We start from the raw sequence: 9,483 nt of genomic DNA, 5'->3' as shown, positions 1-9,483 counted from the left end.
CTCCTCTGCACCTGGCCTCTCCTCTGCACCTGGCCTCTCCTCTGCACCTGGCCTCTCCTCTGTACCTGGCCTCTCCTCTGCACCTGGCCTCTCCTCTGTACCTGGCCTCTCCTCTGTACCTGGCCACTCCTCTGTACCTGGCCACTCCTCTGCACCTGGCCTCTCCTCTGTACCTGGCCTCTCCTCTGCACCTGGCCTCTCCTCTGCACCTGGCCTCTCCTCTGCACCTGGCCTCTCCTCTGCACCTGGCCTCTCCTCTGCACCTGGCCTCTCCTCTGTACCTGGCCTCTCCTCTGCACCTGGCCTCTCCTCTGCACCTGGCCTCTCCTCTGCACCTGGCCACTCCGATGCACCTGGCCTCTCCTCTGTACCTGGCCTCTCCTCTGCACCTGGCCACTCCTCTGCACCTGGCCACTCCTCTGCACCTGGCCACTCCTCTGCACCTGGCCACTCCTCTGCACCTGGCCACTCCGATGTCTAGCAGCTATTTATATTGAAAATTGGTGCAGATTTGAAAGATTTTATGTGTGGTTGATTACTGATTTCAAATAGCACTTTTTAAAAGCCAAATGAAATCTGAGCATAGCTCCCTGCCACTTCCCACCCAATTCCCTCCAGACCTCCCTGCCTCTCCCCACCCAACTCCCCCCCTCCCATACCTCCCTGCCTCTCCCCACCCAACTCCCCCCCTCCATACCTCCCTGCCTCTCCCCACCCAACTCCCTCCCTCCATACCTCCCTCCCTCCCTCTCCCCACCCAACTCCCTCCATACCTCCCTCCCTCTCCCCACCCAACTCCCTCCATACCTCCCTCCCTCTCCCCACCCATCTCCCTCCCTCCATACCTCCCTCCCTCTCCCCACCCAACTCCCTCCCTCCATACCTCCCTGCCTCTCCCCACCCAACTCCCTCCCTCCCTCTCCCCACCCAACTCCCTCCATACCTCACTCCCTCTCCCCACCCAACTCCCTCCATACCTCCCTACCTCTCCCCACCCAATTCCCTCCAGACCTCCCTGCCTCTCCCCACCCATTCCCTCCAGACCTACCTCCCTCCCTCCCTCTCCCACTCAACTCCCTCCAGACCTACCTCCTCCCTCCCTCTTCCCACTCAACTCCCCCCATACCTCCCTCCCTCCCTGCCTCTTCCCACCCAACTCCCTCCCTCCCTCCCTGCCTCTCCCCACTAACTCCCTCCATACCTCCCTCCCTCTCCCCACCCAACTCCTCCCTCCATACCTCCCCTACCTCTCCCCACCCAACTCCCTCCATACCTCCCTCCCTCTCCCCACCCAACTCCCTCCCTCCATACCTCCCTCTCCCATCCAACTCCCCCCCTCCATACCTCCCTGCCTCTCCCCACCCAACTCCCCCCCTCCATACCTCCCTGCCTCTCCCCACCCAACTCCTCCCTCCATACCTCCCTCCCTCCTCTCCCCACCCAACTCCCTCCATACCTCCCTCCCTCTCCCCACCCAACTCCCTCCATACCTCCCTCCCTCTCCCCACCCATCTCCCTCCCTCCATACCTCCCTCCCTCTCCCACCCAACTCCCTCCCTCCATACCTCCCTGCCTCTCCCCACCCACTCCCTCCCTCCCTCTCCCCACCCACTCCCTCCATACCTCACTCCCTCTCCCCACCCAACTCCCTCCATACCTCCCTACCTCTCCCCACCCAACTCCCTCCATACCTCCTCCCTCCCTCCCTCTCCCACCCAACTCCCTCCATACCTCTCTCCCTCTCCCAATCATTCCTCTTTCCTCCTCCCACATTGAACTCACTCACTCTCTGACCCACTTCTTCACCTCTGTCTCTCCTTCCCTCAATATATAATCTCACCTCCCTTCTGTCATCCTTTATCATACCCAAGTAAATATTTCCCCCTATTTCCTATCTCCCTCCCTCCATCTCTCTAACACTGGATTTCTCTCTCTCCCGCCATCTCCTTCTTTCCCTCTCCCTCTCTCCCTATTTCCCTCTCCCTCTCTCCCTCTTTCTCTCTCTCCCTCTCTCCCTCTTTCTCTCTCTCTCCCTCTCTCCCTCTCTCCCTCTCTCTCCCTCTCTCCCTCTCTCTCCCTCTCTCTCACTCTCTCTCTCTCCCTCTCTCTTCCTCCCTCTCTCTCTCTCTCTTCCTCTCTCTCTCTCTCTCCCTCTCTCTCTCTCTCTCTCTCTCTCTCTCTCTCTCTCTCTCTCTCTCTCTCTCTCTCTCTCTCTCTCTTTCCATCTCTCTCTCTCTCTCTCTCTCTCTCTCTCTCTCTCTCCATCTCTGCTGGTGTTCCTCTCATAGGGCAGCTGTGTGTGTGGGAGAGATAATGAAAGAGCGAGGGAGCGAGATGAGGGGAAATGATAGCACACATTCCATCAGAAGAAAGAGGGGGCTTTTGCTGCAGAGAAAGAGAGAGAGAGAAGAGAAGGGAGATTCCTGCTCAAGGAGAGAGAGAGTGAGAGAGAGAGAGAGAGTGAGAGAGAGAGAGAGAGAGAGAGAGAGTAAATTTTTATTGTTTATTTCACTTTATATATTCACTTTATATATTATCTACCTCACTTGCTTTGGCAATGTTAACACATGTTTCCCATGCCAATAAAGCCCTTGAATTGAATTGAATTGAGAGAGAGAGAGAGGGGGAGGGTGGAATTTCCTAACTGACTGATCTGGTTTTCATTCCCTCACCAGTCAGCTAGATCCTTCCCTCCACCATGCAGAAGCGAGTCTGTGTCCCAAATGGCACCCTATTGCCTATATAGTGCTATATAGTGCACTACATAGGGCTCTGGTCAAAAGTAGTGCACTACATAGGGAATTTGTGACACAGCCTGAACTTTGGCCTGCTCTGATAAAAATCATACACATCTCCTCTGGTCTGGTCTGCTCCTTACGCCCCCCTAGGCACAACTACGACAACATAACACAACTCCTGCAGCTCTGTTGCATGCTGGGTATGTACATAGTCAATGGTAGGCTTCGAGGGGACTCCACCGGTAGGTACACCTATAGCTTTTTTACATCGTGGGTATGTACATAGTCAATAGGCTTCGAGGGGACTCCTACGGTAGGTACACCTATAGCTCTTTTACATCGTGGGTATGTACATAGTCAATAGGCTTCGAGGGGACTCCTACGGTAGGTACACCTATAGCTCTGTTACATCCTGGGTATATACATAGTCAATAGGCTTCGAGGGGACTCCTACGGTAGGTACACCTATAGCTCTGTTACATCCTGGGTATGTACATAGTCAATAGGCTTCGAGGGGACTCCTACGGTAGGTACACCTATAGCTCTGTTACATCCTGGGTATATACATAGTCAATAGGCTTCGAGGGGACTCCTATGGTAGGTACACCTATAGCTCTGTTACATCCTGGGTATATACATAGTCAATAGGCTTCGAGGGGACTCCTACGGTAGGTACACCTATAGCTCTGTTACATCCTGGGTATGTACATAGTCAATAGGCTTCGAGGGGACTCCTACGGTAGGTACACCTATAGCTCTGTTACATCCTGGGTATATACATAGTCAATAGGCTTCGAGGGGACTCCTATGGTAGGTACACCTATAGCTCATCTCTTGGCAGTAGTACTGTAGACTACTTTATCACTGACCTCAACCCAGATTCTCTCAGAGCGTTCAAATAAAATAAAATTGTATTTGTCACATGCACCGAATGCAACAGGTGTAGTAGACCGAACAGTGAATTGCTTACTTACAAGCCCTTAACCAAGAGTGCAGTTAAACCCACTGTTCCCCTGACCAAGGCAGTTAAACCCACTGTTCCCCTGACCAAGGCAGTTAAACCAACAATGCTTTAAGAAGTTAAGATCTTTTTTTAAATAAGTGTCAAGTAAATTTTTTTATAAAAGTAACAAGTAATAATTAAACAGCAGCAGTAAAATAACAAGTGAGGCTATATACAGGGTATTACGGTACAGAGTCAATGTGGAGGCTATATACAGGGTATTACGGTACAGAGTCAATGTGGAGGCTATATACAGGGTATTACGGTACAGAGTCAATGTGGAGGCTATATACAGGGTATTACGGTACAGAGTCAATGTGGAGGCTATATACAGGGTATTACGGTACAGAGTCAATGTGGAGGCTATATACAGGTTATTACGGTACAGAGTCAATGTGGAGGCTATATACAGGGTATTACGGTACAGAGTCAATGTGGAGGCTATATACAGGGGGTACCGGTAAGAGTCAATTGGGAGGCTATATACAGGGTATTACGGTACAGAGTCAATGTGGAGGCTATATACAGGGTATTACGGTACAGAGTCAATGTGGAGGCTATATACAGGGTGTTACGGTACAGAGTCAATGTGGAGGCTATATACAGGGTGTTACGGTACAGAGTTAATATGGAGGCTATATACAGGGTGTTACGGTACAGAGTTAATGTGGAGGCTATATACAGGGTGTTACGGTACAGAGTCAATGTGGAGGCTATATACAGGGTGTTACGGTACAGGAGTCAATGTGGAGGCTATATACAGGGTGTTACGGTACAGAGTCAATGTGGAGGCTATATACAGGGTGTTACGGTACAGAGTCAATGTGGGAGGCTATATACGGGTGTTACGGTACAGAGTCAATGTGGAGGCTATATACAGGTGTTACGGGTACAGAGTCAATGTGGAGGGCTATATACAGGGTGTTACGGTACAGAGTCAATGTGGAGGCTATATACAGGGTGTTACGGTACAGAGTCAATGTGGAGGCTATATACAGGGTATTACGGTACAGAGGTCAATGTGGAGGCTATATACAGGGTATTACGGTACAGAGTCAATGTGGAGGCTATATACAGGGTATTACGGTACAGAGTCAATGTGGAGGGCTATATACAGGTTATTACGGTACAGAGTCAATGTGGAGGCTATATACAGGGTATTACGGTACAGAGTCAATGTGGAGCTATATACCAGGGGGTACCGGTACAGAGTCAATGTGGAGGCTATATACAGGGTATTACGGTACCAGAGTCAATGTGGCGGCTATATACAGGGTATTACGGTACAGAGTCAATGTGGAGGCTATATACAGGGTGTTACCGGTACAGGGTTAATGTGAGGCTATATACAGGGTGTTACGGTACACGAGTTAATATGGAGGCTATATACAGGGTGGTTACGGTACAGAGTTAATGTGGAGGCTATATACAGGGTGTTACGGTACAGAGTCAATGTGGAGGCTATATACAGGGTATTACGGTACAGAGTCAATGTGGAGGCTATATACAGGGTATTACGGTACAGAGTCAATGTGGAGGCTATATACAGGGTATTACGGTACAGAGTCAATGTGGAGGCTATATACAGGGTATTACGGTACAGAGTCAATGTGGAGGCTATATACAGGGTATACGGTACAGAGTCAATGTGGAGGCTATATACAGGTTATTACGGTACAGAGTCCAATGTGGAGGCTATATACAGGGTATTACGGTACAGAGTCAATGTGGAGGCTATATACAGGGGGTACCGGTACAGAGTCAATGTGGAGGCTATATACAGGGTATTACGGTACAGAGTCAATGTGGAGGCTATATACAGGGTATTACGGTACAGAGTCAATGTGGAGGCTATATACAGGGTGTTACGGTACAGAGTTAATGTGGAGGCTATATACAGGGTGTTACGGTACAGAGTTAATATGGAGGCTATATACAGGGTGTTACGGTACAGAGTTAATGTGGAGGCTATATACAGGGTGTTACGGTACAGAGTCAATGTGGAGGCTATATACAGGTGTTACGGTACAGAGTCAATGTGGAGGCTATATACCGGTGTTACGGTACAGAGTCAATGTGGAGGCTATATACAGGGTGTTACGGTACAGAGTCAATGTGGAGGCTATATACAGGGTGTTACGGTACAGAGTCAATGTGGAGGCTATATACAGGGTGTTACGGTACAGAGTCAATGTGGAGGCTATATACAGGGTGTTACGGTACAGAGTCAATGTGGAGGCTATATACAGGGTGTACGGTACAGAGTCAATGTGGAGGCTATATACAGGGTATTACGGTACAGAGTCAATGTGGAGGCTATATACAGGGTATTACGGTACAGAGTCAATGTGGAGGCTATATACAGGGTTTACGGTACAGAGTCAATGTGGAGGCTATATACAGGGTATTACGGTACAGAGTCAATGTGGAGGCTATATACAGGGTATTACGGTACAGAGTCAATGTGGAGGCTATATACAGGGGGTACGGTACAGAGTCAATGTGGAGGCTATATACAGGGTATTACGGTACAGAGTCAATGTGGAGGCTATATACAGGGTATTACGGTACAGAGTCAATGTGGAGGCTATATACAGGGTGTACGGTACAGAGTCAATGTGGAGGCTATATACAGGGTGTACGGTACAGAGTCAATGTGGAGGCTATATACAGGGTGTTACGGTACAGAGTCAATGTGGAGGCTATATACAGGGTGTTACGGTACAGAGTCAATGTGGAGGCTATATACAGGGTGTTACGGTACAGAGTCAATGTGGAGGCTATATACAGGGTGTTACGGTACAGAGTCAATGTGGAGGCTATATACAGGGTGTTACGGTACAGAGTCAATGTGGAGGCTATATACAGGGTTACGGTACAGAGTCAATGTGGAGGCTATATACAGGGGTTACGGTACAGAGTCAATGTGGAGGCTATATACAGGGTGTTACGGTACAGAGTCAATGTGGAGGCTATATACAGGTGTTACGGTACAGAGTCAATGTGGAGGCTATATACAGGGTGTTACGGTACAGAGTCAATGTGGAGGCTATATACAGGGTTTACGGTACAGAGTCAATGTGGAGGCTATATACAGGGTGTTACGGTACAGAGTCAATGTGGAGGCTATATACAGGGTGTTACGGTACAGAGTCAATGTGGAGGCTATATACAGGGTGTTACGGTACAGAGTCAATGTGGAGGCTATATACAGGGTGTTACGGTACAGAGTCAATGTGGAGGCTATATACAGGGTGTTACGGTACAGAGTCAATGTGGAGGCTATATACAGGGTGTTACGGTACAGAGTCAATGTGGAGGCTATATACAGGGTGTTACGGTACAGAGTCAATGTGGAGGCTATATACAGGGTATTACGGTACAGAGTCAATGTGGAGGCTATATACAGGGTGTTACGGTACAGAGTCAATGTGGAGGCTATATACAGGGTATTACGGTACAGAGTCAATGTGGAGGCTATATACAGGGTGTTACGGTACAGAGTCAATGTGGAGGCTATATACAGGGGTTACGGTACAGAGTCAATGTGGAGGCTATATACAGGGTGTACGGTACAGAGTCAATGTGGAGGCTATATACAGGGTGTTACGGTACAGAGTCAATGTGGAGGCTATATACAGGGTGTTACGGTACAGAGTCAATGTGGAGGCTATATACAGGGTGTTACGGTACAGAGTCAATGTGGAGGCTATATACAGGGTGTTACGGTACAGAGTCAATGTGGAGGCTATATACAGGGTATTACGGTACAGAGTCAATGTGGAGGCTATATACAGGGTGTTACGGTACAGAGTCAATGTGGAGGCTATATACAGGGGGTACGGTACAGAGTCAATGTGGAGGCTATATACAGGGGTACGGTACAGAGTCAATGTGGAGGCTATATACAGGGGGTACGGTACAGAGTCAATGTGGAGGCTATATACAGGGGGTACGGTACAGAGTCAATGTGGAGGCTATATACAGGGGTACGGTACAGAGTCAATGTGGAGGCTATATACAGGGGGTACGGTACAGAGTCAATGTGGAGGCTATATACAGGGTGTACGGTACAGAGTCAATGTGGAGGCTATATACAGGGGGTACGGTACAGAGTCAATGTGGAGGCTATATACAGGGGGTACGGTACAGAGTCAATGTGGAGGCTATATACAGGGGTACGGTACAGAGTCAATGTGGAGGCTATATACAGGGTGTTACGGTACAGAGTCAATGTGGAGGCTATATACAGGGTTTACGGTACAGAGTCAATGTGGAGGCTATATACAGGGTGTTACGGTACAGAGTCAATGTGGAGGCTATATACAGGGTATTACGGTACAGAGTCAATGTGGAGGCTATATACAGGGTGTTACGGTACAGAGTCAATGTGGAGGCTATATACAGGGTGTTACGGTACAGAGTCAATGTGGAGGCTATATACAGGTGGTACGGTACAGAGTCAATGTGGAGGCTATATACAGGGTGTTACGGTACAGAGTCAATGTGGAGGCTATATACAGGGTATTACGGTACAGAGTCAATGTGGAGGCTATATACAGGGTGTTACGGTACAGAGTCAATGTGGAGGCTATATACAGGGTGTTACGGTACAGAGTCAATGTGGAGGCTATATACAGGGGGTACCGTACAGAGTCAATGTGGAGGCTATATACAGGGGGTACGGTACAGAGTCAATGTGGAGGCTATATACAGGGGTACCGGTACAGAGTCAATGTGGAGGCTATATACAGGGGTTATACAGAGTCAATGTGGAGGCTATATACAGGTGGTTACGGTACAGAGTCAATGTGGAGGCTATATACAGGGTGTTACGGTACAGAGTCAATGTGGAGGCTATATACAGGGTGTTACGGTACAGAGTCAATGTGGAGGCTATATACAGGGGTACCGTACAGAGTCAATGTGGAGGCTATATACAGGGTGTACCGGTACAGAGTCAATGTGGAGGCTATATACAGGGGGTACCGTACAGAGTCAATGTGGAGGCTATATACAGGGGTCCGGTACAGAGTCAATGTGGAGGCTATATACAGGGGTACCGGTACAGAGTCAATGTGGAGGCTATATACAGGGGTACACGGTACAGAGTCAATGTGGAGGCTATATACAGGGGGTACGGTACAGAGTCAATGTGGAGGCTATATACAGGGGGTACCGGTACAGAGTCAATGTGGAGGCTATATACAGGGGGTACCGGTACAGAGTCAATGTGGAGGCTATATACAGGGGGTACGGTACAGAGTCAATGTGGAGGCTATACAGGGTGGTACGGTACAGAGTCAATGTGGAGGCTATATACAGGGGTTACGGTACAGAGTCAATGTGGAGGCTATATACAGGGTGTTACGGTACAGAGTCAATGTGGAGGCTATATACAGGGGTAACGGTACAGAGTCAATGTGGAGGCTATATACAGGGGTTACGGTACAGAGTCAATGTGGAGGCTATATACAGGGGGTACGGTACAGAGTCAATGTGGAGGCTATATACAGGGGTCCGGTACAGAGTCAATGTGGAGGCTATATACAGGGGGTACCGTACAGAGTCAATGTGGAGGCTATATACAGGGGGTACCGTACAGAGTCAATGTGGAGGCTATATACAGGGGTACGGTACAGAGTCAATGTGGAGGCTATATACAGGGGGTACCGTACAGAGTCATGTGGAGGCTATATACAGGGTGTTACGGTACAGAGTCAATGTGGAGGCTATATACAA

Source organism: Oncorhynchus kisutch, linkage group LG19 (assembly GCF_002021735.2).
Source record: "Oncorhynchus kisutch isolate 150728-3 linkage group LG19, Okis_V2, whole genome shotgun sequence".
Taxonomy (NCBI): domain Eukaryota; kingdom Metazoa; phylum Chordata; class Actinopteri; order Salmoniformes; family Salmonidae; genus Oncorhynchus; species Oncorhynchus kisutch.
The sequence above is the reverse complement of the archived record's forward strand: the minus strand, read 5'-3'. Positions refer to the sequence as shown.